This window comes from Hemibagrus wyckioides, linkage group LG06 (assembly GCF_019097595.1).
Source record: "Hemibagrus wyckioides isolate EC202008001 linkage group LG06, SWU_Hwy_1.0, whole genome shotgun sequence".
Taxonomy (NCBI): Eukaryota; Metazoa; Chordata; class Actinopteri; order Siluriformes; family Bagridae; genus Hemibagrus; species Hemibagrus wyckioides.
In genome coordinates this window covers 15,359,608-15,387,188 of record NC_080715.1, presented here as the reverse complement: position 1 = coordinate 15,387,188, position 27,581 = coordinate 15,359,608, and the positions used below count along the sequence as shown (strand labels likewise).

At 39.2% G+C, this 27,581-nt stretch overlaps 1 protein-coding gene across 2 annotated transcripts in view; it reads left to right on the top strand.

Annotated features, from left to right (window-relative positions):
- Window positions 1–27,581, top strand: part of b3galt1b (UDP-Gal:betaGlcNAc beta 1,3-galactosyltransferase, polypeptide 1b) — a 113,650-nt gene that overhangs the window by 37,452 nt on the left and 48,617 nt on the right. For both annotated transcript variants that reach the window (XM_058392948.1, XM_058392949.1), the window contains exon 2: window positions 17,087–17,136. The gene's annotated coding sequence lies outside the window, so the exon portion shown is untranslated. The remainder of the gene's footprint in view (window positions 1–17,086; window positions 17,137–27,581) is intronic.

The following is a 27,581-nucleotide window of genomic DNA, read 5'->3' as shown; positions in this document are numbered from 1 at the left end:
GTGTTTGTGTATACACACATAGAGAGAGAACTAAGTAACACACTTCCATGTGGTACAATTACTAGCCATCTATACCACATGAAAGTAAAAGCCACTCGAGGAGAGATCAGGGAGCCATGTTCTTATTAAGGACAAACAACCCATCAAGCACCCACCGACTGCCTTCTTCATCCTTTATAACATGTGCCTGCCTGGAGCAGTGCTTCACCAAAAATAGCATGATAATTGCATCAATTAGCGAACAAAGTGCAGCCCCTTTAGCACTACATAATGGTAGTGTGCAAGCGGAAGCTGAAGGTGGTTTTAAACAGCGAAGGTTTGAACAGGAGATTAAAGATCTTCTTGTACTGAGCTATGATCACCAGGGCTGGATAGAAGGATGTCACTTGAGAACAGAAAATGACTAACTAGAGAGAGAGAGAGAGAGAGAGAGAGAGAGAGAGAGAATGAGGCTTAGAGGAGAGGTACATGGTGCCAACCTCAAAACCAAACTGGCAGCAGGAGAGGGGTTTTTGTGGGGGGGATGAGGATCAAAGCCAGATTGTGAGGAATCCATTCATCCATCCTGGGAGAAGACTTCTGTTCCTTAAAGGTGTGATGTGCTGTAGGGGTAAAGGCAGCAGAAGGCCTCCAGTGTAGGCAGAGGAGCCATGGACACTTGAGCAGTGTAGCTATTGCTGCCTAGAAATATTTTTCAGCACATCTGTGAATAATGTAAAAGTATTTAAAGCTATTATAAGTCCAAATCAATAATATAATGTTTCATTAATTGCATCAGAATTACATCAGTCTCTAAATTACTTGGCTGTGAAATCCATTTCACAGCTGACAAGCGTAGCAGTCTCACTTATTCGCATTTTTTTATTTTATTTTTTTTTATTTGAGAGAAATAGTAATTCATTCTGCCCCTTTTATTAGTGTGTGAATCGTTATGTAGTATATGGATGTGATGAGATTTGCAGATGTAGGTCTCTACACTAACTTTGCTGGAGGACATGTACCGATTATGTACAATTTGCACAGGATATGCAATTTCTATATAAATCGGAGGAATGAGTGTCTTCCTGATGTATGTACATCACACTAAGATCACTACTTCGTCTCACTAAGAATTCCATGACTTTACATCACTTTAATACAAATTCATTGCATTCACCTTTAATACAACGGCTTATTACAGGGCTTCTTGGCTTATTAGTGAGCTTTGATCGTTAGGTCACATGCTTGTAACATGCCTGTAGGCTTTAGGAACTGAATAACTTTCCTAATCCCTCGGAGGCATCACTTCTCTGATGCATGCTACATGTGATTGTTTTAAACCTGGCTAGAACTAGGTTTCATTTTGCTTTTGGCTAGAGATGCTAGAAAAGAGCCTGCACTTCCTAGAGTGTATATGTGCAGGAGATTTTATAGAAGAGAAAATATAGCACAAGCTTTCCAGGCACATGTACATGCAGTTTGTATAAATGACATTAGAGATATAGACAAGACTAAAATCCCAAAGATACTCCAGCAAAGATCACACACTCTCACACATACACATACTTGCAGTCATAACTTTGACATTTCTAATGTGTTACTTTAAAAATAGTTATATGAATGTTACAATAAACAGCATCTCGTAGTTACACTGATCAGGCACAACATTATGAGCGCTGACAGGTGAAGTGAATAACACTGATGATCTCCTCATCATGGCACCAGTTAGTGGGTGGGATATATTAGGCAGCAAGTGAACATTTTGTCCTCAAAGTTGATGTGTTAGAAGCAGGAAAAATGGGCAAGTGTAAGGATTTGAGTGAGTTTGACAAGGGACAAATTGTGATGGCTAGACGACTGGATCAGAGAATCTCCAAAACTACAGCTCTTGTGGGGTCTGCAGTGGTCAGTATCTATCAAAAGTGGTCCAAGGAAGGAACAGTGGTGAACCAGAGACAGGGTCATGGGCGGCCAAGGCTCACTGATGCACGTGGGGAGTGAAGGAAGGCTCTCATCCAACAGACTACTGAGCTTTGAGCTAGTGTTTCTCAAATTGCTGAAGAGGTTAATGCTGGTTCTGATAGAAAGGTGCCAGAATACACAGTGCATGATGGGTCAGGGATGTTTTGGCAGCAAAAGGGGGACCAACACAGTATTTTCATAATGTTGTGCCTGGTCAGTGTAATGATGAGCTTATGTAGAACCATATTTTTTAGAGTGACTTTTGTTTGTCAGTGATTACAGATGTATGACATTTCACTAAATCCATGTAACTCAACACTGAATACAGTCCTGGGTTATTTTTGAGCTCTCATGAGGGTCATTATGGAAGAGGTTTTATTGTTTTTATTAGCCTTAGTATTGCTTTTGTCAGCTGTTGTCTGAGGAGATTTCATCCAGCCATGCCTGACTGTCAGTGAGGCTGTAAAATGGGAATTTATAACCGTTTGACTGACTGTCCTGTACATGCCAAACACATAACTGTTATTATGGCTGTAATTCTGTTGTTCAGGCAAGCGGTTGCATTGATGCAGATATATAATTGTGAATGTCTCCTATGAGGAGGCAAAACATGCCACACTGCCATTTACAGTGAGTTTGACGAAAGTGGAGTGTTGGCTAGGTTTCCAAGTCACTAAAGGTATGTTTGAATAAATAACTATGTATATATAAGAGCCAGTCTTTTTATTTTACCATAAGAACAATAAACATGAGAACTTGTGAAGGTTAGATCTGGGGTATTATGTGTAGTATAGCCACACGAGGCTGTGATAAATAAGTAAGTTACAGGAGAGAATAGAAATGGAGTCTGTGAGTTTGAAAGGAATATGAATTTCAGTTGCATTTTGGGATTTCAGCGCTGAATTCAATCTGATCACAGCCTTACTGATAAAATTCCTTATACAGGTATGTGTATATTGTGTATCTTGTTTGCACCAAACATGATACAGTATGTAATGTAGATATGATATTGCTATTGCCTGCATGGTTGTGTCTTACGTTTTTTAAGAAATTCTTTGCAGTTTCAATTTTTTTTTAGCTCCTCATGTCTGGTCCCTGCCCCTTGTGTATTTTTATCCTCCTCATTAACATTAAAAGTGCGTCTTCTCTTTGAGCAATCTGCTGCCCTGCACTCATATCAGGCTGGAGCAGGAGAACAGTGTGGACAGTGGGGATGAAAAAGCGTTTATTAGACTCAAATTTTCTGCTTTATGCAAAAGGATATGGAAAGGTAAATGTTTTCTGTAGTTTGGAATGGATAGAATATACACTATATTGCCAAAGGTTTTGGGACGCCTGCCTTTACATTCACATGAATGTAATATGGAGTTGGCCCACCCTTTGCAGCTATAACAGTTTCAACTCTTCTGGGAAGGCTTTCCACAAGGTTTAGGAGTGTGTTTATGGGAATTTTTGACCAATCCTCTAGAAGCGCATTTGTGAGGTCAGGCACTGATGTTGGACGAGAAGGTCTGGCTCACAGTCTCCGCTCTAATTCATCCCAAAGGTGTTCTATCAGGTTGAGGTCAGGACTCTGCAGGTCAGTCAAGTTCCTCCACACCAAACTCACTCATCCATTTCTTTATTGACATTGATTTGTGCACTGGTGCGCAATCATGTTGGAACAGGAAGGGGTCATCCCCAAATTGCTCCCACAAAGTTGAGAGCATGAAATTGTCCAAAATGTCTTGGTATGCTGAAGCATTCAGAGTTCCTTTCACTGGAACTAAGGGGCCGAGCCCAACCCCTGGAGGAGTCCCAAAACTTGTGGCAACATAGTGTATGTAGTCGAAAATTGCACTGATATTTTCCACATATAAAACATTAAGAAAAAATAATGGTTTTAATACAAATATTCAAATCTGTGAAAACTATCATCCTATAGAGAACAGTTGATTCAATTAAAAATTCAGAATATTTTTAACATAATCTTGCTCCAATACAGGGGCAGCTAATAATAAAGCTGGGGCTTATTCTTTCTAGCCCAGACTGTAGATTCCTGCAGCCTATAATCAGTTATAGCTGACACAGTGTAAATAACTCCCATAGTTCGGTTGCAGATGCATCTGTAACTTTGGTTGCTGGGATATGATTTTAAAATGTTTTTATTGAGAGCAGTTTGTGATTCAGTCATTCACACAACACTATAATAGATGAACGGAGGGAAAATAATAATAATACAGCCCCCCAAAAATTAATGCTTCTAATCCATCTTTAGTAAGGGGGTTACTGAGTTCTTATTTTGCCCTGGGCAGTTTTTCCCCACTATCTCATGGAGGGATACAAAACAATTCTTCAAACTCTCAGCATGCTATTATGTTGACACAACGCTCAAAATATATTTGAGGACCAGGAAAATAAAACTAAAACTTATATATAAAAAGTTTTATAACACATTTGTTTGTGGTTCTCTGTACTCGCTGTGTACCAGGTCTCACTAGAGATATCGCACCATCACACTTGTTTTGCCTCTGACGCTGAGATCTTATTCATTGGTGCCTCAGGATTGTGGCTCACTGTATCCTTGCACCATGCATAAGGCACAAGTTAGAGCGATAGATCAGATAACTTTTTTACAGCACAAGGTAAATTTTCCCGAAATGTAAAAGTATACGCACAGACCTGCATTCCCAGTAGCTGTTTATGTCAGCATATTGAACTCAGAAGTAACTATAGACTGTATAGATAAGCGCAAGATGCACATGCATGGCAGAATTAGCCCAAAATTGAAGTGTGTAACAATTATTCATGATTTTCAACTTTCTAGTGTGATATAATTCAAGCATCACTCTTTCAAAACTTTTGTTTTGAGTAAGTACACTCCAAAGCTCTGAAGTGCCATTTGAGGCCAAGATTAAATTATGTACACACTATGAAACGTTATAAAATAAATCATTATATGCATCATTCACTCACCTCCTAGTGCTCACAACAGCAGCCACAGCGATCCTTTAGTGTTATATTGAATAGAGTGCGTATGAAATTGTAAATTGGCTTCATAAAACAGTACTTTACAAGTGCTCAAGTGGTGCTTATTCAGATCTCACTGATGTGTACTTGCTGATAACACTGTGCTATATTATAAACTGGCAGCCAATTAATGTGGGGGCTTCCAGATGTCAATATTTTAGAAGTTTATAAAATATTCACCAATTAGGACTGGGGCATGTTTATGATAAACAGTATATGTAATGTTTTTGCTATACACTGAAGATTTCTGGGTTTGAGATCAAAAGGTGAACGAGATCAGATTTTCCAGTTTTCGTTTTCTGATATTAACGTCTAGATGTCGAACAACTTTGAACATGGCGCTATTGGTGAGCGAAAGTATTGGAACAGACAGACCTTGAAATGCATTAACTCAGCAGCTCGCTATCACCAAACTGTTCTAAACAACTGTGCTGTTCTTTTGTGATGGTTTTCCAGGCTTGTACCACAGCTTCTATCAGTTGTTTGTTCTGGGTGCTTTCTCCCTTCAGTTTCCTCTCCAGGAGGTAAAATGCTGCTCAGTTGGGTTAAGTTCTGCCGATTGACTTGGCCAGTGTAAAACCTTCCAATTTTTCCCCTGTCCTTTTGTTTTGTTGGCACTGTGCTTTGGGTCATTGGGTCAGGACGTTTCTGTAGACCTCTGAATTTATTCTGCTGCTATCCGTCAATACGATCAATAGAGTTACATCATCAATATAGATTAGTGAAGCAGCTATGCATGCCCAAGCTATGACACTACCTTCACCTCTGTCACACACCCCTAATATTGATTACTACCATTTAGAACTATGAACTTTAGTATTTACGAAGTAAATATTTTAACGCTTTAATGTGTCCCAATCATTTTATCAGTCTGGATTTCCATCTCTCTCATCTTGCAGACTTCAGCTTGCAGACACTCCACACACAATGTTTGTTTGTTTGTTTGTTCGTTTTTCACACAATTCTGTATAAATTCTAGAGATGCTTTGTGTAAAATTCTTCAGAGATCTTTAGTTTCTGAAATCCCCAAACAAGTCCATGTATTACCAAAACCTATGCCATGGTTAAAGTTCACACTTTTTCTAAGCTCTTGTCTTGTATTTGCATGATTTTTTGCATTGTGCCATGGCCGCATGAGGCAACAGCACAGCGATTGGCTAACTGCATAAACGTGCGGGCGTACAGGTGTTCTTATTAAAGTGGACGGCGAGGTCATTCTTTACGCTGAGCTCTCATTCTTTGTGTTGCTTGGTAGCGATATGGAACTTTAATCAGGGAGCTGAATCTGCATGATGTATCGAGTGGTTCAGTGTCATTCATCTTTATGTCTGTCAGTGCTCTAATGATGTCTGTCAGGCTGCAGTACAGGGAGTGTTAGCTGAAGGTTAATCCCTTTTGCACTTTTTAGGGGAGTTGTTGGATTCCTTTCCACACTGTTCAGAATGCACAAAGAGATGCACTAAACACCCTGTGCCTGCTTTACCACTTCTCTCTGCCTCTTTGTTTATTAGAATCACTGTCTCGAGAAAAAAAAGATCAGACAGAGAGCTCAAGCTTGCTAGACTTAATTATTTGTTCTGTTCAGTCAGCACTACAATTAATGACGAAAATAGTGAGCAAAAGAGAAAAGCAGGCAAGTACACATAGTATTCAGTACTTAGTTATGTATATATGGAATAGCACATGATATAATTGGGTAATTAACATTGTTGTATAACCTGAAGCTGAGTATAACCTTCAATAAAAAGTGCTGATAACTTTATAAAATGAAATAATCCCTAACGGTCTTGGCCACAGTACCTGGGCTTTTTAAGGTAGTGAATTTTTCGGTTATTTCATTGCATATGATTATATTGTAGACACACAAAATGCTTAAGAAGAAAATGCTCAAGGCTTCATCTAGGACCCTGATGCTTTATAAGAGCAAGCTCCAACTAGAAACCTTTTAAGAGGTGAACCTATAAGACCCTTATCAATACAGAGAAGCCATAGAAAACCATATTATAAAGGGCTAGAGTCATTGCTCATAAAGCATTGGCAAGAGTTCCTCACTTATGTGCTTATGTATGTCTGACTGATTATTAGAGTAGAATTTAAATCAACTACTAAATTTATTTTACGGCTATAACATTTCATGCGTCGAACGTTTTCTGTTAGCCATCGGCACATCCCCTTGTGTCCAGACAAATCAGTTCGGCAATAGAATAGGAAGTCTGCCAGCAGTCAGATGGTCATTATGCCTCAATGTTCTTCCTATTTCATTTTAGTCCAAAGTTGACCTTCCATATAAACAAAGAGCAGCAACTGAATACATTAACCACTGTCACTAAATGGACAAGGTTAAAACCTTCAAACAGGCATCGAAATGTGGAACTCGGCCGGTAGCTGCAAACTTCTTTCAGCCCATATATAACTTTTTCATGTCATATGAAATACTGATTAAATCTGCCACTCCTGCTGCTCTGGAACAGAGGGACAAATGGAAGAAAGATACAGTATTCTGGCCATGTTCAACTGGTTTCCAAGGCCACTTCCTCCTCTCTTTGTCCCTTTTTATTCTGGGTGAGTTAATGCAGCAAATTCAGAATGAGTAAAACCTCTGCTGTCTTACTTCCAGGCGTTTTAATGGGCTTGGCAGTGTCCACACTCGGCTTTCTGCCTAACGGTATTTCCAACTCTGTCCTTGGGCCGACTTGCACAATAATTATTGGCAATGGATATTATTTATAATTTTAAGGCAATTGTTGCTTTGATTTTAGACTGCTGTGAGTGACAGAAATGTTAGGCTGTCCAAGGGGCTCCTGAGCGGTGCAACAGCTAACCGTTCACTGTGTCTTCCAGCGATCACAGATTTGAAACCAGACGAGATCACAGCTTTCCGGGACAGGGAGTCCAAAGGAGCAAAATTGGCTGTGTTCTCTGAGTGGGAAAGATGGTATACACTCTCTCCCACTCAGTCACTCTTACAAGCCAGTCATGAATATCTGTGAGCTCATGTGTGTGACAGTGGGTAGATGTCACTTTCCTCTAATTGTGTTACATTGATCTGTGACTCAGCATGAGCAGTTCAAAAAGATATGCCTGGCTGCCTTATGTGAATTTTAGTTAAAGCATGTGTTAATCCTAGCCCTCCCCAGGTTGGTAGCTGTTGCATGGTGGGTAGATGATTTCTATTTTCTGATACTTCACTGATTGGGAGTCATTTTGCTGAACATTCAAGTGACTTCACTATCTAAATTAGGACTATTATTGGAGTCTAGAGCAAATAAGCTTGCTGGAAAATAGAACATTTTTAACAATTGACTTGGCATCAGCGTTACATAGGTCCATTTACCTCCAACCTGAAGCACACTGGAGCATTTTAAAGATAGCAGGTTATTACCTTCCTGCTGGAGGTGCTGACTGTGTTCCTGCAGAGTGGAGTGGTTAGTTTGATTTCCAGCAGCTGATGCCAAAATTTGTGAAATCCACCTCTTATTAGGCTGTTAAACAACTGGGCCATAACATAAAACCTCCTGTTTTTTTTTCTTTTTCAGAACGCACTTGTATGGACATATAGCTTAAGATTAATTAATCAAAAAATAGATCTTTACTAGAGGGCCTCCACGGTTGAGGGCTCAATTTCCGTCTGTGCCATGTGTCTATAGAGTTTGCCTGTTCTCTTGGTGCCTCTGGGTACTCTGGTTTCCACCACAGTCCAGTGAGGTGTTGTAGACTGATTGGCATCTCTAAATTGTCCGTAGTGTGTGCGACTGTGCCCTGCAATAGACTGGCATCCTGCTCAAAGTGTACCCTTTCTTTGTGCCCAGAGTCTCCTGGTATCAGCTCCAGGTTCTCATATAACCCAGTAGGATAAACGGATGGATCTTTACTAGGAGCCTGTCAGCTACAGTAGCAGTGATATAAAGCATATAGGATCAGCATTTAGTTTTCATGTGGCCCAAAACTGGAACCAGCCACCAAAAGGTCTCAGATATTCCCAGTGAAGTATGCTTAAGCACTTTCTGCCTAAGTTTTCACCTCTGTTTTATTTTATTTCATGTAACTGATTTATCTATTTTATTTTTTACTTATGTGCTCTTGCTTTTGGATATGTATAAAATGTTGTATAAATAAACACCTTTTCATCGATAGTTTTAATTTAAATGTGAATAAGACTAAGATTAGAACTAGATTAACATTCCCCTTACCTGTGTTATTATTTTCTTTTTTTTCTTTTACTCTTTGTCTGCACAATGTCACAGTGGTGATCTATAAAAGGATCTCTAAAGGTTATGCATGCAGAGAGCTGGGAATTCATTCATTGCCATGACTCGCAGCTATACTCCTGTGCACAGTGTCAATGAAGTCAACATGGAGTCCACACTCACTAGCTGTCAGTTTTCCACAATAATTGGCTAACCATGTGCTTTGTAGGGTAAACGGTTTAGTTTCTCCGCGCTACAAAATAACGTGTACAGCATGCATTGTGTAGTGGGACTTGATAGATACTGTTGGTCAAGCTAGATATGGAACATTAAATTTGGACCCTTCAGTGTTGAAATTGTGCGTATAGATTAATAATTCCTGAGCAATAGAGGAGAACTGCAGTGTCAGCAGGACAAAGGAAGAACCTTGTACACATGTTAGTGGGCCATATATAACATAGAAGAAAGAAAGACGGAAAGAAATGACAAGGAAAGTTAGAAAGGAAAAGGAGGGAAGGGAAGAAGAAAAGGGAAGGAACCAAAAATAAAGGAATGAAGAAAGGAAAGAAGGAAGACCTTTGTACAGCAAAATAATCAACTGTAACTAAGGCTTAGTAATCAGGCAACAAAAGTTTATTAGCTCACAATTTTGAAAATATTTTCTTGTAGCATGTCTCACTTGTTCAGTGGGATTTAAATCAGGCTAAGAAGGCAACTCGGATTTTCTGTACAAAAAAAGCTTGTTTTAATTGGATATTTGCTTGGGATCAATGACATGTTAGGAAGTCCCAAGATCAGATGCACTGAGGGCATTCTTCAAAATAGCCTGGTATTTTTTTTTACATGCTGAAGAGATGCAGTAGGAATGACCCACTTCTACAGGTCACTGTGGGGATGGTGTTCTTGTCCAGTGCTTTTCTTACCCCAGACATGCTGCTGTCACCAAAAAACTCCACAGGCTCTTCCTACAACCTTCTTATGAATTCAAGTCAGTGTTTCATGACTTCTGAATAAAAGTGAGAGGTAAGGTGGTGAGGTGCCTGGAGTTTTTGGTCAGTCTTTGCTTGATCAGTGTCCTTCACAGGGTCTGAGCCAATGTTTTTGTTCTTGCTATCAAAATGCCATCTCGCAGATCTTTGGCTCTGTTTGTTGAGGTCATACTGATGGTCATCATGAAAGTGTTTTAACAGTAATGTTCTTAGCTGATGGGATTCTGATCTTTCTTTTTTGCCAAGTTGTGTGCTGTAGTACCTTCATCTTACATATATTTTAGCAGATATGGACTTTTCAGAGGTTTAGTATATTTGGTGTATCCATTATCTTTTTGGTTTAATAAAATTATACTCCTCTTTAAGAATCAGTAGCAGCCTTTATTTGTCACATGTACATTACTGCACAGTGAAATTCTTTCTTCCTTGGGGGTTGGTGTCAGAGCAAAGGGTCAGCCATGATGCAGTGCCCCTGGAGCAGGGTGTGTTGGGGGCCTTCCTCAAGGGCCCAACAGTGGTAGCTTGGTGGTGCGGGGGCTTGAACCCTGATCTTCCAATCAACAACCCAGAGCCTTAACCACATGAGTTACCACTGCCCATAGTGAAAACTCTCCTATTTGAAATACTAAATTCTACATCCTGTTATACAACTGTAGAAAATGATCATTTGCTAGCAATAAAGTTAGCAAGAAAAAGTAGTATTGACTAAATGCTTAGCATGCTGAGGCTGCCCTAAAAAATATCATGGTACTACGGGTGTTAGTGGAAAGTTTTATTACCAATCTGAATACATAACATTTTTTTAGCTGGAATATTTGTATAAGTCACAATAGCTTAAATAATTAGTCTCTGGAAACTATTTATTCCCAAACATTGTGTTTGTTAAGGATGCTATCTATACTCAATTTGCAAGTGAAACCTGTCCATGACTATTCTGTAATCTTCTCAAACCTCCTTTGATTTTAATCCTGAAACACTGATGTAAGTGACCCAAACACAACATAGCTGCTACAGAGTGCCAGAGCATTTTATTACAGGATACAAGCTTTCTTGCAAACCACAGTTTGTAATATAGTAATTAATAATATAACAATAAAATTACACATACTTGCCTGTTAATTGGAGGACGTAATCATAACTGGCCCAGAGCATCGTTCATTAAATAAATGATTTTTTTTTTTTTCACGACATTAGGCTTCATAGATAAGAGGCTATTCAGTGGATAGACCCGTGTGTGTGTGTGTGTGTTGCTTAATCACAAATTTTATAGTAGTAAAAGGTTGCTGAATTAAAGACACTGCAGCAGAGTATTGATGATAATGTGGGTCTCTATCTCTCTATTTTTCTGCATCATTTAATCATTTGCACTGTTGCATTCTCTGTGGATTATGTGTAATATTTTTTTTATGCGAAAGTGTTCCAATGCTGGTATAATGCTGTGAACAAAACCCCATGTAGCAGATCAACCGTCACACCACCACAGCCACTGTGTGTGTGTAGTGGCTTTGTGCATGTTGACAGCAGAGATTCAGACAGGGAGCAGAGAGGATGTTGTTCTTCTCTCCACAGAACTGAACTGCCTTCGAAGTGCTCCAGTCGAGAGCCACAGAGCTGACCACAGTGCCGTAATGGCTTGCTTGTGATGCCTAGCTTTCTCACCCTGTGTTTACACTAGCTGGTGACAAGTCCCTGATGCCAGTCACTTTGTCACTTCTAAGTGTGTAGCAGTGTGCTGCTGAAATGACTTGTGAATGTACTTTTTCTTTTAAGGGATAACACGAGCTGTACATGTATATAGTATAGTAGCGTAAAATATTAGCTAAAACAAGTTACTCATTTGTTTGCCACAAATACCCTTGGAATATGCTTCAGACAGGAAAGAAGCAATTGAAGAAAAACTATTTCAGGTGTTTGATCTTGCTGTTACTGTGACCCTGAAACATTTCTGAAACGTTTCACTTCATCTGCTGGATACAATGCTGATTTCCAAATTCAAGCACTTGTTCTTGAGAAACTGCCCTAACAAAATATCTCAGAAGAACAAAGGGACGGTTGGATGGGCGATTGTAGTGGAATAATTGGCCACAAAAATGTTCGAAATATCCAGAGCCATTTTAACTTGGTTAGAAACCTGGAGCTGATGCATTGTAGTGTATGATTAGCCAAGATCATTGATTGCACTTTTATTTATTTTAAATTCTCACATCGTTTATTAGTTGCATTTGTTTATTAGCTGTAGCTGATGCTTTTATCTGAAGTGAATCCATCCACGATGCACAGAAATTAACACAAAATCAAGCAAACTCTGCGATACTCTTCTTATATATATATATTAAAATAATTATTAAATTATTTGAAAAACATTATAAAAGACAAATGATGTGCTTGCAGTTTCTCCAATCCATGTAGTTTTCCCCAAAAAGCACAAAATACTACACAATTTGCTTTGCAGTTTTTTTTATTTATTTTTTTACAAAAGCCGAAGCAAAATCAAACGTTTTTGGCCGAAACAATCGAAATCCTGGTGGGAGTGCCAAGTGAGTCACAGCTGAGACAGGAAGCAAACTAAGCAGCTGTGGTTTAAGAGTTTAATAGAAGCAACTTGGCAGTGTTTAGATTTTAACTTACAACCCTTCCAATCAAATCATTAGCATTAAACCTTCCCTAGTTTAATTAATTTAATTTCCAATCAGCAGTGGCTGCGTTCCTCATTTCCCTGAAATGTTATTTGAAGAATAGGCTGTGGAGGAATATTGTAGTGTTCCGGTCATGACAGATCATTTAAAGTGGTTTGAATCCCTCTCATCTCAGTTGGGAGCACCTCTCCCTCTCCAGGGCCTGTCACCCTGCCACTGCTACAACACTAAATATGATGAATCTGCCTCCTTAATTACCCTGCAGTTCCATGCCAGTAGTTCATCAGCTGTCTACAGCAATTAATATCTCAGTAACTGTTCCTCTTGGCAAAGTTTAAAAAGAAAAAAAAGAATGTATACATCATGGTGGGAATAATGGTTAATAACATTGTTTACTGTCATTGCCACAGTAGCTGAGGAATTTGAGAAATTAAAACAGAGAGGAATTCGACTTCGGTTTTTATTATCACAGGGTCTTTTCGGCAGAGGCTCACAGAACAGAGCACATTCATCATTACAGCAGACAGCTTATTTACATATGAGTGCACTGAACTGATAATCTAAATATTTCCCTGCTGAATGAGTGAGACATTATTACCCAGTGTAACCATCACACGCTCCACGACAGTACAATCATAGAGGCATGTTATTCATATGAGCTTCAGATTTTTTTTTTATTCTGGAGAGAAAAGATAAGCAGCAACAATAAAGGTGAAGTGACGGGTTCACTGACATATTAATTAGGTCGAAATTGTTCTTTTGATACGGTTCCTTCTGATTTTTCTGTGACAATGGCTGTAGTATTTAACCTCTTAAACTCCCAAGAACTGCCACACTTTACTGTAGTTATTGAATAAGTATAAACTAATCTTTTAGGTTCATCATACTGGGTAGGAGACCCTTTGCTGTCAGAGCCGCCTCATGGATTTCCGAGATGTTGGAAATATTCTTTTCATGTTGACATGATTGTATGCCGTAATTGCTGCACATTTGTCAGCTGCACATAAGTATTGCGAATCTCCAGTTCTACCGCACCCCAAAGCTGCTCTTTTGGATTCAGATCAGTGGACCAGAGAGGCCATTAAAGTCTACTCCTTGTCATGTTCATGGAAACAGTTTAAAAAAAGACTTCTGCTTTGTGACATTATGATGGACAAGATGGTACTTTGTGATCATAAAAGGATGCATGAGGGCAACAGTACTGATAAGCTGTGGCATTCAAATCATGTTCAATTGGTGTTAATGGGGTCCAGTATTTGTGAAATCATCATTCTCCACATCATTACACCACCTCCACCTCCACCAGCCTGAACTGTTAACACAAGGAAGCTTGGACTCATGGATTCATGCTGTCGGCACCAAATCTTATATTTACATATACGGCATTAGGCAGATGTCCTTATCCAGAGCGACTTACATTTTTTGTCTCATTTTATACAACTGAGCTCAGAGGCCCAGCAGTGGCAGCTCAGTGGACCTGGGATTCAAACTAACCTTCCAATCAACACCTTAACCACTGAGCTACCACATGCCCAAATCTTGCATCATGTTGCAGCAGAAATCCTGATCATCAGACCATGCATCACTTCTCCAGTTGTCACCTGTCCAGTTTCTATGAGTCTCTGCCTTGTGTATTCTGAGATTCTTTCTGTCAGCAGAACCTCTGCTCACTGGATGTTTTTGTCTTTCACACCATTTTGCATAAACTGTACAGATTGTTGTGTGTGAAAATCTCAGGAGATCAGCAGTTTCTAAAAAAAGTACTCAAACATGCCCATCTGGCACCAGCATCCATGCCACAATCAAAATCAGTGAGATCATATTTTCCACCTTTTGATGATTTATGTAGTCATAAACTAAAGCTCTTGACCCGAATCTGCATTGCACTGCTGCCTTGTGATTGGTCGATTAGAAAAGTGCATGAATGAGCATGTTCCTAATAAATTAAGGTATGTAAGGGATTCATTTCTTGAAGAAATCTGGTATGTTTTGATGTGCAAAATAGATGACTCTTGTACCGAAACTGCAGTGAGGAGGAAAAAGCTGATTTAAATTAGAACTAATTTGAGCCAACTACAGAACGAACTCTTTATTATGACTGCATTTTAATGTGTTCAGAGTCTCCAGTTCAAAGACAGCGATGTCTGTCATTTACTTTACAGATAAACAAAGTGATGGAGGTACAGGGAGATAAATGGATTTCAAATATTGATTTGTGTAATTGCCAATTACATAAAATCAGATTGTTATTAATTAGAAGATATTCTGTAAATCCTATTTATACAGTATATCTAAACAATATTCTTTCCTTTTTATGTCTGAGTGCTTCCTCCTAGAGCATAGCAATACAGTGGAACCTCGACATACGAATGTCCTCCCTTGCGAATTTTCGCCTTAATTTTTGCATCAGCATACGAAGCATTTCCGGTGTACGAACGAACCGAATGCTGGATAAGTTGCGTGTACGTCCGGGAGCCGTTCAAAACGTGTTTGTGTCAGTGTAAAGCCAAGCTAAGCCAACTGAAGCGAGTTTACGAATTTTACATTTTTTTTCTGCTTCGGAAGAGTCAACCCACAATACATTGCCTTCGGCATGCGTTTTTTTGTTGACAGATTGGTGGTGTGGGTGATCTGTTCTGTTTTTAGCCCAAGCTTGGTGGCATGACTTCCTGTGAGGATCCTTGACATGGAATGCTGGGCTTGGGTCAGTTCTTTGTAAGCAGCCATACAGTTTACATGCACTTCTTACTGGTAATATTGGTAATATTTTTGGGTGGCTGGAACTGATTATCTGCATTTACATTTAAATTTTCTCTTTAAAAACTCACCTCCAGAACGAATTAAATTCGTATGCCGAGGTTCCACTGTACTTATGTTACTTATGTGTCTGATGGCTAGGAAGCATTTTAAGCATTTTAAATGCATGTTCAGAGGAGAACACAGAGGAACTGATTTGCCTTACTGTTAATGTACAAGTTATTAATTTGTCTGAATGTCTACCAATTTCCCATTATAACACCACAAATAAAAGGAAATCGGATTAGAAAGGTTTGCTCCTGCTAAAAGTCCTCAAATACACCAGCGATTTTGGCGAAGTGTCAGTTACTCCCTCTAAAAAAAAAGTAACTGACTGGACATTTTATTTTACCTTCAGCAAAATTGGATATTGAGGTGTATATATATAATGTGTCATAAAGATGTCTTCAACTATTGAGAGGTGCATCAAAAATATGCCAGAACAGCTAGCCCTAGTATGTGATAATCTTCCCTTGAAAGAGGGAAAGGAGAAGAAAGCCTGTATTATCATTATATTTTTTTTTCTCACAAAACTTCATTAGAGAATGATTTATATGAAGCATCCACCTGTCGTCTTAATGTTTGGCAAATGTACGTATTTTATCTCTTTCCTACATGAGCATGGGATGGGATTCAGAACTGTTGTGATGGTGCTGTATTTGCGTTAGCAGTATGTAGCACCATTTAAAATTTAATGTCGGTCATCTACAGCATGACATATTAAAATTACCCGTATGCTAGCTGGAGATGTGTTAAAATAATATGCGGTTTTGCTCATTAAAAGCTTTTTAGCTTTTTTTCCGTACGTTATGTCTTGAGTAATATACAATATGTGGTGTTTCTTTCTAATAATATTTTAGAACCAGATTCATTTAGCACCAGAAATGTGATTTACTGCTTAAAAGGAAGCAGTTGTGTGCACAATTAAACCAGATTTTTGCCATTTGAAGACCAAATAAAACTAATTGAAATGCCTTTTCTACACCTGCTTTATAAATTTTTTCTTTGTAATTCATCTGTAATACACACACACACACAGTACAAGTATTGGTATCAGGATTGCGCATGCAAATTAGCACTCTTTATTTAAGACCTTTGTAAATCCTAGCTTCCAGCCAGGAGGAAAAGGCTAAGCACATGTATGAAACGGACAGCATGTGAAGTGTGAAGAGCTCTATCCAACAGCAAATCATCTTGCTTTTAATATATAATGCCTCTGTTGTCTTAGAGTACATCAATCACCCGAGTGTGTCTTCAGAGAGACAGGTCACAGTGGGCTTTCCGAAACACTGCAACACTAATAATCAATTGCTCCAGTCACATTCTCTGACAGACTCATAAAAATGCAGTCGTTTATCCTCCATCCATCTCTTTCTGTGTCATCCTTTTCCTGATTGTCTAACTCTTTTTTTTTTTTTTTTTCCTTTGTCTTTGTCTTCCTGATCATCCCCACCTCCCTCTTCTGTTTCTACTCGTCATCGTCTCGTCTCAAGTGCATGTTAATAACCTGTGACCTCTGTCTCTGCAGATCAGCTGAGGACGTCGGTCGTGATGTGGAGAGGACAGGATGTCTATGAGGTACGCTATTGCATTCTTTTCCTTGACTCAAACACCTGCTTCTCAGTCACTCATGACATTGTTGAATCGTTACACTACCGAAGGCAATCTAATTAATCTTGTAAATTAATACACAGAGTAAACACGAGACATTCCCTCATAGAATAGTTTGACTCATGACTTCAGCTGAAGCTGCATATCGCACGGGAAGCACAATATAAGTTCCTGTAGTGTGCTTCCTGTAAAAGAATCACTCTCAAGCAGAGACTGTCCTGCTATTAACAATTTTACTCTAAACACTTATTTAGAAGTCTTCCAAAATTTCTCACCAGGAAAAAATCCTAGAATTCTTATTGAATTTTAAAGTGAAGGACCTTGTATAGCTGTTGTTGTTGACACTGTTGCAAAGTAGTAATATTTTAATATTTGTAATACTCTAATAATTTACAGAAGGACCTTTGGTGCTGATGTAGAATTAAAAGAACAATAATCATGTAGATCTTCTATTACTATACAGAGTTCCCATAATGCCCTCAGGTGAACAAATAGAATGTATACTTTCCAGGTGTGATAAAAGCTTCACATCTTACATCTTGTACAGTCTTACCACAATACCTCTCGCTTCCCGTAAAGACAAAGATAAATAGTACATAAGCACTGCTGCCTCGCACATTTAAGCCTAATCCAATCTCAAATCCTGAAGCACTGCTTCTAAATTATTTATGCACTGCTTATAAATGTATTATGGAGGTCAAATGTACGTTTCATTCACTGACAGCCAAGACCTTGGAATAACAGTGATGGGGTTTTGTTTTTTTTTTTGATTGGTTATAAAAGTGTAGAAATTACTTAAAAGTATAATAGTCGAAAGTTGGAAATAATTTCCAGGTAGAACCGTATAATTTCAAGATTGCAGTATTACTGAGATATTAATATAAATAATAGGTGAGAGGTGCTTTGCAGGTTAGCCAAAAAAAAAAGTTTTAAGTGGTCAGAAGTAATGCAAATCCCAAGCAGCTTGCTCTTTTAATTCTTCTTTCTTAAAAATAGAAATGTGCAAATTACATTCTGTGGCTCTGAGGGCTATCAGAGACGTCTTTCCTCTAACCACACTGCTTAATGCCTTTACTCATTTAAATGGTTTGATTTAAAGACATTAAAGGTGCATACCGCAAGCCTTAAATGCTATTTGCTGTATTCTCAATTGGACCAAATGCTTTTATTGTAGTCTGATTTTCCACATAAATCGGTGCCATGATTTGCATTTATAACTTAATGTGTTATGCTTCAAAAAGAGGCTTTGTTGTTATTAATCTACGCACTTCGAGCTGTCCAGTCATTCACACTTTAGCTCCATGTCACTGTTGCTTGTGTGTAATTTTTATTGGCATTGTATTGGTAAAGTTTCAGGAAGGCTTATGCATATGTTAAAAGTGTTGTTGCAGCTTGAGCAACTCAGAGGCCCATTTGATTCCCTTCAGCAATAACAGCTTTCAGAAATTGGATTTTTAATAGGCTTTTTAACAGACATTCGGTATTATGTACATTATGCATTGCTTAGAGCCAGAAGGGTAAATCAAGGGATCAAGGCTGTTCAACATTCATTCATTCTTTTGTGTCCTGACAGCCTGGATCAACAATATTGCGTGACTTTATAATTTTCCTCATAAGCACCTGAAATTCCGCTTTTTCAGGGGATTGACTTAATTTAATGCACAATAGAAGCAACCCTGCTGTGCCTGGGAGTGTGTGTGTGTGCATTCTGTAATCATGGTAATCATTACATTCTCCCTTTCCTTCTGGTTATTCCCAGTAGCTTGGCTTAAAAGAGCTGAATTGATTTTGGCACATGGAGCAATAACAATATGTAGTCTGACACTCGGGGAGCTTTTCTACAATTTTTGTTCTCAATGTTGCTTGACATGGTCAGAGTTGGTCTATAATCATATACACAGAGACAGAAAAGGTAAAAAGAAAAAGGCTCAGAAATACAGAAAAAGGCTTTGGCAAAAACATATTAATCCACAGAGCCAGATTTGGTGTGAGCCAGTCAGGGGCAAAGAAACTTATCATAATTTTCAACTAACAAATCAATTGAAAATGCAAATCAAATATTTTATTGGCTGCTTTTTATTTCTTTAACAGTCTAAATATGTTTTTGCATTTAGATGTAAAAATAATAAGACCTACAGATAGTCTGTAATTAGGCAGAAAAGTACTGAAGATACCTAAGAACTGCTCCTGTAATCATAAACCCTGTGATGGTCATACTGATTATCCTTTTTTAATATAATGTTTTATTTATATTGGAATATACTGCTGTGGAGGAGGTAGTGAATTATAGGAGACTTTCACACTGACAGTTTACTCTGAATTAGAGCACGATTTGCATGAAAAATTGGTAATGTGATAGCAACAGTACTTCCTGTAGGAGCTGGTGCATGTTCGATTGCACTGGAACTGTTCTGTGATTCCTGTGAACTTGAACGCAGCTCGTACCTCGGGTCTGCACTTGTGCCAGAAGTAAAGCTCATGTGTTTCAGCTGATGATGACCTCATTAGTTTATGTAACCTCTTATCTTATGTGGTGCATAATAGCACTAAAAAAAATGTTTGTGATTGCAAATGTACCGGATTTGATAGAATCAGTTGACTTCAGTGAAACCAGACCAGTGTTGTGGGGACACAGGGAACAATCATAGGTATGTTCGGACCACAGCAACTGATGGGTTCCCTTTCGAGTCTGGTTAAGGTCCAGGTTCTTCCTTGTGTTTTCACAGGCAGTTTTCCTCTGTGGAATCGGTGTTGCTCATTAAGGATCTAGTAAATCTACATCAATGTCTTTTTGTTAAAAGTGCCATGCACATACAGTTGAATTAAAATGAGATGTCAGTAGTATATTAAATGTAGGTGTGAGGGTTACTGACTAGCGCAGAACTGTATGTGATGGTGAATGAGTTCTCTGTAATGCCATGCTGCTGCTGCTGCTTTCTCTCCATTCTCACCTTTTCAACTATTAATGTCTTTTTTTTCCTTTAACCACCGTTCTCCCCTTACCTTTAATCTATCTGTCAATAACTCTGATCAATTGGACTTGAATTATAGATGTTAATTAAAGCAAGGTGCATTAACACAGTGCTGTGAGAAAAAGAGAGAGCAGGCGTTGCCCTGAGCGAGTACTGGCGACCCGTTCTCAGCAAGCCAGAACCCATATTTATTAAGAATCCGAGAGCAGGTTCTGGTCTGCCAGAGCATTCATTAGACTGTAAAAGTCAGAGGCGAGCATTTATTAAAATGTAAAACAGATTCTAGCTCGGTGCTCTGACTTTGAGAAGAGAGCTATAAGACTCAAGGTTCAAAATTTCGCTAGCATTCTTTTCAGTTTGACAGCGAAGAGTAGGAGTCATGTTTCACAGTCAGATATTTTTCAGATATTCTGAACCCAGCTATTGGATACCACTGGTTTAACTAAAATGAATATACTGCTACAATGGAGTTTCGTTAATTCTTGCCATGGATAACCACAAATTCACTAAAACACATAGGGGTTAAACTCATTGCTCATGGACACAATGCAGTGTGTGCTGACATGCTCATGATGTATTAATACACGCCACCAGCCCTGAGCGCTTGCCTCCTGTCTTTGGAAACCTGATTTGATTCGACTCCAAGAGGGGCATGAAAAAAATAAACCTGATTTTGTGGAGTTGTGGCTCTAGAAGTGAGATTACATTTAACAAGCTCTGCTTGAAGCATTTTGTATCCAGAGGCCGAACGGATGATGAATAATGCACCACAAACTAGATTTCTCTCGGCTCAATTGCTACCAGGCCACAAGGCCTGCCAACCCTACTTCATCCTGTTACACGCTTCAGCATACGGCAAATGAATTCATTGTTTCATTTGTAAAGCCTCTGTCATTTTCGTGAATAGTTCCCACTATTAGCTTTAGCTGCTAAGGAGAACTTAGTAGCTGCTTCTTCTTAGTAACTGCAAATTATGCTCTATGTATTATCTTCATCTGGCAGAAAACGGTCCACATGCAGACTCGGAAAAAGTATTTCAGTGAACTGAAATGAGCAGTTAAAGAAACGCTGTAGCAGAGCTGATAAATGCATGAAAACAATAAATAAATAAATAAATAAATAAATAAATAAAATATACAAATAAGTAAAATGTATGTTTATTATAAATTGTATTAAATATATTAATTATAAATTCTGTACTTTATAATATATACAAAATTATACACAACTAACCATTTTAAATTAATTAGAATTTAATTTAATTATAATTATAAAAATATAATTATAATAATTTTTTTTGCGCTGTTTAGTTATAGTCATAATGTCAACATTTAGTCATAATGTTTTATCTGAACCTGCAAGGAAATTTATTATTTTATTTTTTTTATTGAATGTGCAGGTACTATATACTATACAAGTATTTAATACCTCATTTTTGTAGGGCAGTGTCTCAAATCAAGCACATTTGTCTTGAAGGGAAATGTAAAGGTCCTCAGTGACCTCAGGTCCTTCAGTGACCTCTGGTGGCTCCGCCCCTTTATTCTCGACAGAAGAGGTTGCGGTTGCTTGACGCAAAAAGTGTCTGCCTGTTCACACATCATGTTTTTTGCCGTTTTATGTACTTCATTGGTTTATTAATAGTACACTGCATCTCCCTTAGTTCCCCTGAGACATCATCTAAAAGCACAGCAGCTGTACTGTAAGGTGCCTGCTGTTATTTATTTGTGAAATAAAGCTGTTGGGTAGTAAACTATGGTTTATTCGTGTTTTACAAGTTTATTCCTATTGGCAGTGCTGTTTCCAAAAGCTTGTCCTCAGGATAGCATGTGTTTTTATACTGTCCTGTGCAGCCTCAACAGTTTGATTTGCTCTGAGCGCTAATTTCTAAGGCTTGTCATAGCGCAACAGGAAATAGAAACATTATTTTTACATGAGATTATAGAGCTGTCAGATTGAGTGGCAGGTAAGAGGAGGTGAATTGATTGAATGTGCTGTTTTAACGGATGAAAGTTTTTTGTGTATAATTATTATAGAGAGATCTCAAATATCCTACTAATAACTTGGTGTGAGAAAGCGAGCGAGAGAGATTGAGAGTAAGCCAATCATACCTCTCTCCGATGACCTCCTCAGGGTCAGTGTGGGATCAATGCTATTACTGAGGTCAGTGACTGTCAGGGAGGTGATAAATTGCCGACAGGATCTGTGCTGTGGCAAATGAGACGTTACCATGGGACAAATTTACAGTAATACTCAACACCCTCTGCAGAGTTTTTAAGGCTATCAAGGGCAATTTTAAGAGAGAGTTTCTTGTTTTTAGTACTTTCTCAGGTTGCTTGTTGTTCTTCAGAAGGTTCAGCTAGAACTCCAGTGTCATCAGTGTATTAAAGCACGATGTGCCCGAGATAAGGAACAGCCCATTACATGAACAACATATTATCCAAATTGCTCATTACATCTCTGTATTACATTTGGGGGAAATTGCTTCTAAATTGCTGTAGGGCAAATGATCATGGGTTCATTTTCTTCCTGTGCAAGCGTTTCTCGGTTCGTATACAACGCTGCCAGATGAATTTTAAGAGGAGCTTGTGTCACTGTGACATGACTCAGTGTACTGAATTCTGGTTTCTGCTTGTTTGGCAAATTGAACTTGCTGTGATCGTGCATTGTCAAAGGTGACTACAATACTGCTTGCTCTTGCACAGACTCTTACACAGGGCCTGCTGTGCACTCTTGTGTCAAGCTGAGTAAAGGCAGCTTTCCGGTCTGTAATAGTCATGCAGTCAAATTTGTATTCATGTCTGATTCTTGCCTATTAAACCTGCTTTTATTTTTGATACTGGTGTCAGGGCTCTTAACATTGTCCAATACCCCTCTGATGCTGCCTCCTCACCATATCTCAGCAAGCTCATGTCATTTTTTTTTTGATGGCAGTTTGTCATGTAGGTTTCACTTCTTTTAGTTTCTTAAAAAATCTTTCTCTCGCTTTCTACATTTACATTTCTGGCATTTGGAAGACTCCCTTATCCAGAGGGACTTACATTTTGAACTGAGCAATTGAGGGTTAAGGGCCTTGCTCAGGGGCCCAGCAGTGGCAGAGATTGGTGGATCTGTGATTCTTACAACCTTAGTAGTCCAGTGCCTTAAACACTATGCTACCTCTCTCTCTCTCTCTCTCTCTCTCTGTGTGTGAAATGAAAGGTTTCCGTGTGTTTGCTTATATGACCATTTGTGGAGAAAATATTTTTTTTAAAAACACATTTTGACATGACATGAGTATCTCAATAAACACTAAATAAACAATGCAGCCGAGTCATTCGAATGCTTTTAAAAGTGCAGTGTTAAATGTCAACTTGTCCCTGTCGATCCACCAGCCATGATAAAGGCCTGGGTGAACAGTCTGAATGTTGATGGACATTTGTGTTTATATTCTTCTTGGCCTTTGGTAGTTTTTGTGCATTCTGGGGCAGGAGTTTAACACTGGGCTTCAGAACTGGGCTTCTGTGGACCTGTGTGGCGTATAAATCACTGTTTAGGATTCTGCCTCAGAGATATAAGGATAAAAAAGAAATAAAGTTAAAATCGATTTTCACTGTCACAATCTGAACTGGACTTGTTTCTCTCGGTAAAGAGAACAGATGACTTTAAAAATGCCAAGTGTTGGAGTGGGAGAAGATTTTCAGTGATCACTGGAAGTGAGGATGTCAGATCTTGGATTGTAATAAAATAGCATTCCCATAAGGATTTTATCTTTCTTGCCCTTTGCCTCCTCCTCATTCTGTGTTCACAGAAGCAGACACACTTGAATTATAATCTGCTGATTACAATACTGCCGTACAGCTTCCGTGTGTTTGTTGGTGTGGACACATGTTTGGTGGTCTGTTGTTAACTTGGATGTCACTGCCACTGAATTTAAGGGTTTTGACACAAACTTTTCCTTCTTTTTGCAGTGTTATCCTAGCTGACATTAGGACAACATGAATTAAGCATAAAAATATGACTACATTAAGAATATTAACCAACACTGACGAGGAAACATTGTGATTTGGGTTCCTTTCTAACTGTGATTTGGCTGTCTGCCTGCAAAGATCATGTTGGGTAATAAGCTAATAGTAAAAAGTCTCTAAAGGCATCTAAAACCTTGCGCGGGTGCCTTTTTTTCCCCTCAAACAATAAATGTCATGCTTTGATGTCTGTGCCAGTGGACCTTGTGCTGGCTGGTGGATGGATTTGGCGAGATCAGCTTATCCATCAGCGACCTCTGCAATATAAACGTGATCATCGATGCTGTTTCTGCTGACTGCTTGTTGTCAGCACGTGCCTTCTGGGTGAGACTTTGATTCCTTTGCAGAACATGTACAGCATTTTGGCAGATGGCCATATCCAGAACGACTTTCATTTATCTCATTTTTATACAACTGAGCAGTTAAGGCCCTTGCTCAAGGGCCCAGTAGTGGCAGCTTGGTGATCCTGGGATTTGAACTCAAACACCACTTTAACCAGTGAGCTCCCACTTTCCAAAAGAGGAGTGGATCAAGACAATATCCAGACACTGGACTGCTCTACGCTCTGCAGGGGTGTGACGATGCCTATGGACATGATGCACTGCGATCCAAAAATGTGATGTGCGATTCATTTTGTGTAAACCAGCATAGAAATTTATTATGCATGTAATGCAACTGCACAGTTTGAACACCAGGGGTACAACCCATAGAGTAAAACATATAATATTAATATTATATGTTTATAAAATATATTCAAACCTATCAGAATGCAAATCAGACTACTACATTCAAGCAATTTTGAGAAAGTAATATCATTCAATCCCCAAAGTTAGTATATTGTGGAGCTTCCTTTATACTTTATAATCTTTAATAAATGTTTCCAGCTAGAGCTCACAAGCTTTCTGATACACTATATTGCCAAAAGTATTCGCTCACCCATCCAAATAATCAGAATCAGGTGTTCCAATCACTTCCATGGCCACAGGTGTATAAAATCAAGCACCTAGGCATGCAGACTGTTTTTACAAACATTTGTGAAAGAATGGGTCGCTCTCAGGAGCTCAGTGAATTCCAGCATGGAACTGTGATAGGATGCCACCTGTGCAACAATTCCAGTCGTGAAATTTCCTCGCTCCTAAATATTCCACAGTCAACTGTCAGCTGTATTATAAGAACGTGGAAGTGTTTGGGAACGACAGCAACTCAGCCACGAAGTGGTAGGCCACATAAACTGACGGAGCGGGGTCAGCGGATGCTGAGGCACATAGTGCGAAGAGGTCGCCAACTTTCTGCAGAGTGAATCGCTACAGACCTCCAAACTTCATGTGGCCTTCAGATTAGCTGAAGAACAGTGCGCAGAGAGCTTCATGGAATGGGTTTCCATGGCCGAGCAGCTGCATCCAAGCCATACATCACCAAGTGCAATGCAAAGCGTCGGATGCAGTGGTGTAAAGCACGCCGCCACTGGACTCTAGAGCAGTGGAGACGTGTTCTCTGGAGTGACGAATCGCGCTTCTCCATCTGGCAATCTGATGGACGAGTCTAGGTTTGGCGGTTGCCAGGAGAACGGTACTTGTCTGACTGCATTGTGCCAAGTGTAAAGTTTGGTGGAGGGGGGATTATGGTGTGGGGTTGTTTTTCAGGAGCTGGGCTTGGCCCCTTAGTTCCAGTGAAAGGAACTCTGAATGCTTCAGCATACCAAGACATTTTGGACAATTCCATGCTCCCAACTTTGTGGGAACAGTTTGGAGCTGGCCCCTTCCTCTTCCAACATGACTGTGACCAGTGACCAAAGCAAGGTCCATAAAGACATGGATGACAGAGTCTGGTGTGGATGAACTTGACTGGCCTGCACAGAGTCCTGACCTCAACCCGATAGAACACCTTTGGGATGAATTAGAGCGGAGACTGAGAGCCAGGCCTTCTCGTCCAACATCAGTGTGTGACCTCACAAATGCGCTTCTGGAAGAATGGTCAAAAATTCCCATAAACACACTCCTAAACCTTGTGGACAGCCTTCCCAGAAGAGTTGAAGCTGTTATAGCTGCAAAGGGTGGACCGACGTCATATTGAACCCTATGGATTAGGAATGGGATGTCACTTAAGTTCATATGCGAGTCAAGGCAGGTGAGCAAATACTTTTGGCAATATAGTGTAGCTCTCTATTGGAATCTTTGCACATTGCTCATGTAAAAATACGTCTATCTGATTAATGTTCCTTGGTTTCTATGCCACCACAGCTTTCTTAGATTACCATCTTTCAATGTTATTTAAATCTGGGGACTGAGATGGTCACTAAAGGACATTCCGGGACTGATCCTAGCAGAAAGCTTTGATTGACTAGGATGCATGCCTGTCATTGTCTTGCTAGAAACTCCAATGATCAGAAAGCTTCAATTTGCACCATTAAAGGAAACTCATTCTTCTCCTAAATAGACATATTTCGAAGAATCCATGAGGCAAGTTGCATAGCAGCTGTACAGTGAGTTTTAAAGTATGCTTCTGCAATGTGTGGTAAGATTATTTAATTGTAATAATTATCACATTTAAAGGTGGAAAAAGATCTGACATGATTTAACTTGGTGTCATTTTTTATATCAGTTGTTTAACACATCTAGATGTAAATATCCGAAAATGAAAGCTGAAATTCTGATCTGTTGTCTCATTTCATTCTTTTGACCTCAAAACCAAATATCTTCAGTTTATAGCAAAAAAACCCAAAATATTTTTCCATGCTGGTCCAACACTTACAAGAGAAGACTGTAAATGACTAAATGGAGTCCAAGAAAATGAAAAGTGTCAGATCATGCTGTCTAATCTCAGACACAAGCATTATCATATTCCCTGAAAGCTCAACCTCATCTCTGTACCTCAGGCTTTTTCACAGTTGGTTTGACCATATGCTCAGAGATACAGGCGTTATCAGTCATGAACAACAAGAAAACATGACTGATAGGGTGCTTGCCATTCATACACTCAGAACTTAAGCATGCTGGTCTTCGGCATTTATTGCATCTCTGGCTGGACACACGCAATCTGTTCAGAGCCTGTGCGCTGTCAGATGGCCAACCGGTAATGAATTCATTTGGGATCTGCTACATATTCTGATTAGCAAGGAATAGGAATACAAACTTAACAATAAAATCTGTTTAGATGATTATCAAGAAGCAGTGCTAAAAAGAAAATAATTTAATAAAATCTTGTTTTGCTCAGTACTGTTTATGCACTTTTGTGCTGTTTGTACCCCGCTCAGGCTGGCACAATGTCAGAAGGGGCAAGAGCACAGCAGCAGATGGCTGGAGAATATTATAGGTCCTTGCTGCAGGCAGAGCCTGCTCCTCTCCCGCTGCCTTTTCTCCTTGCCACAATCCCACTGTTTCTTTGTCCACCACTCTCTCACACACATCTTTACAGACCTATTTGTCTACACTGGTATGGG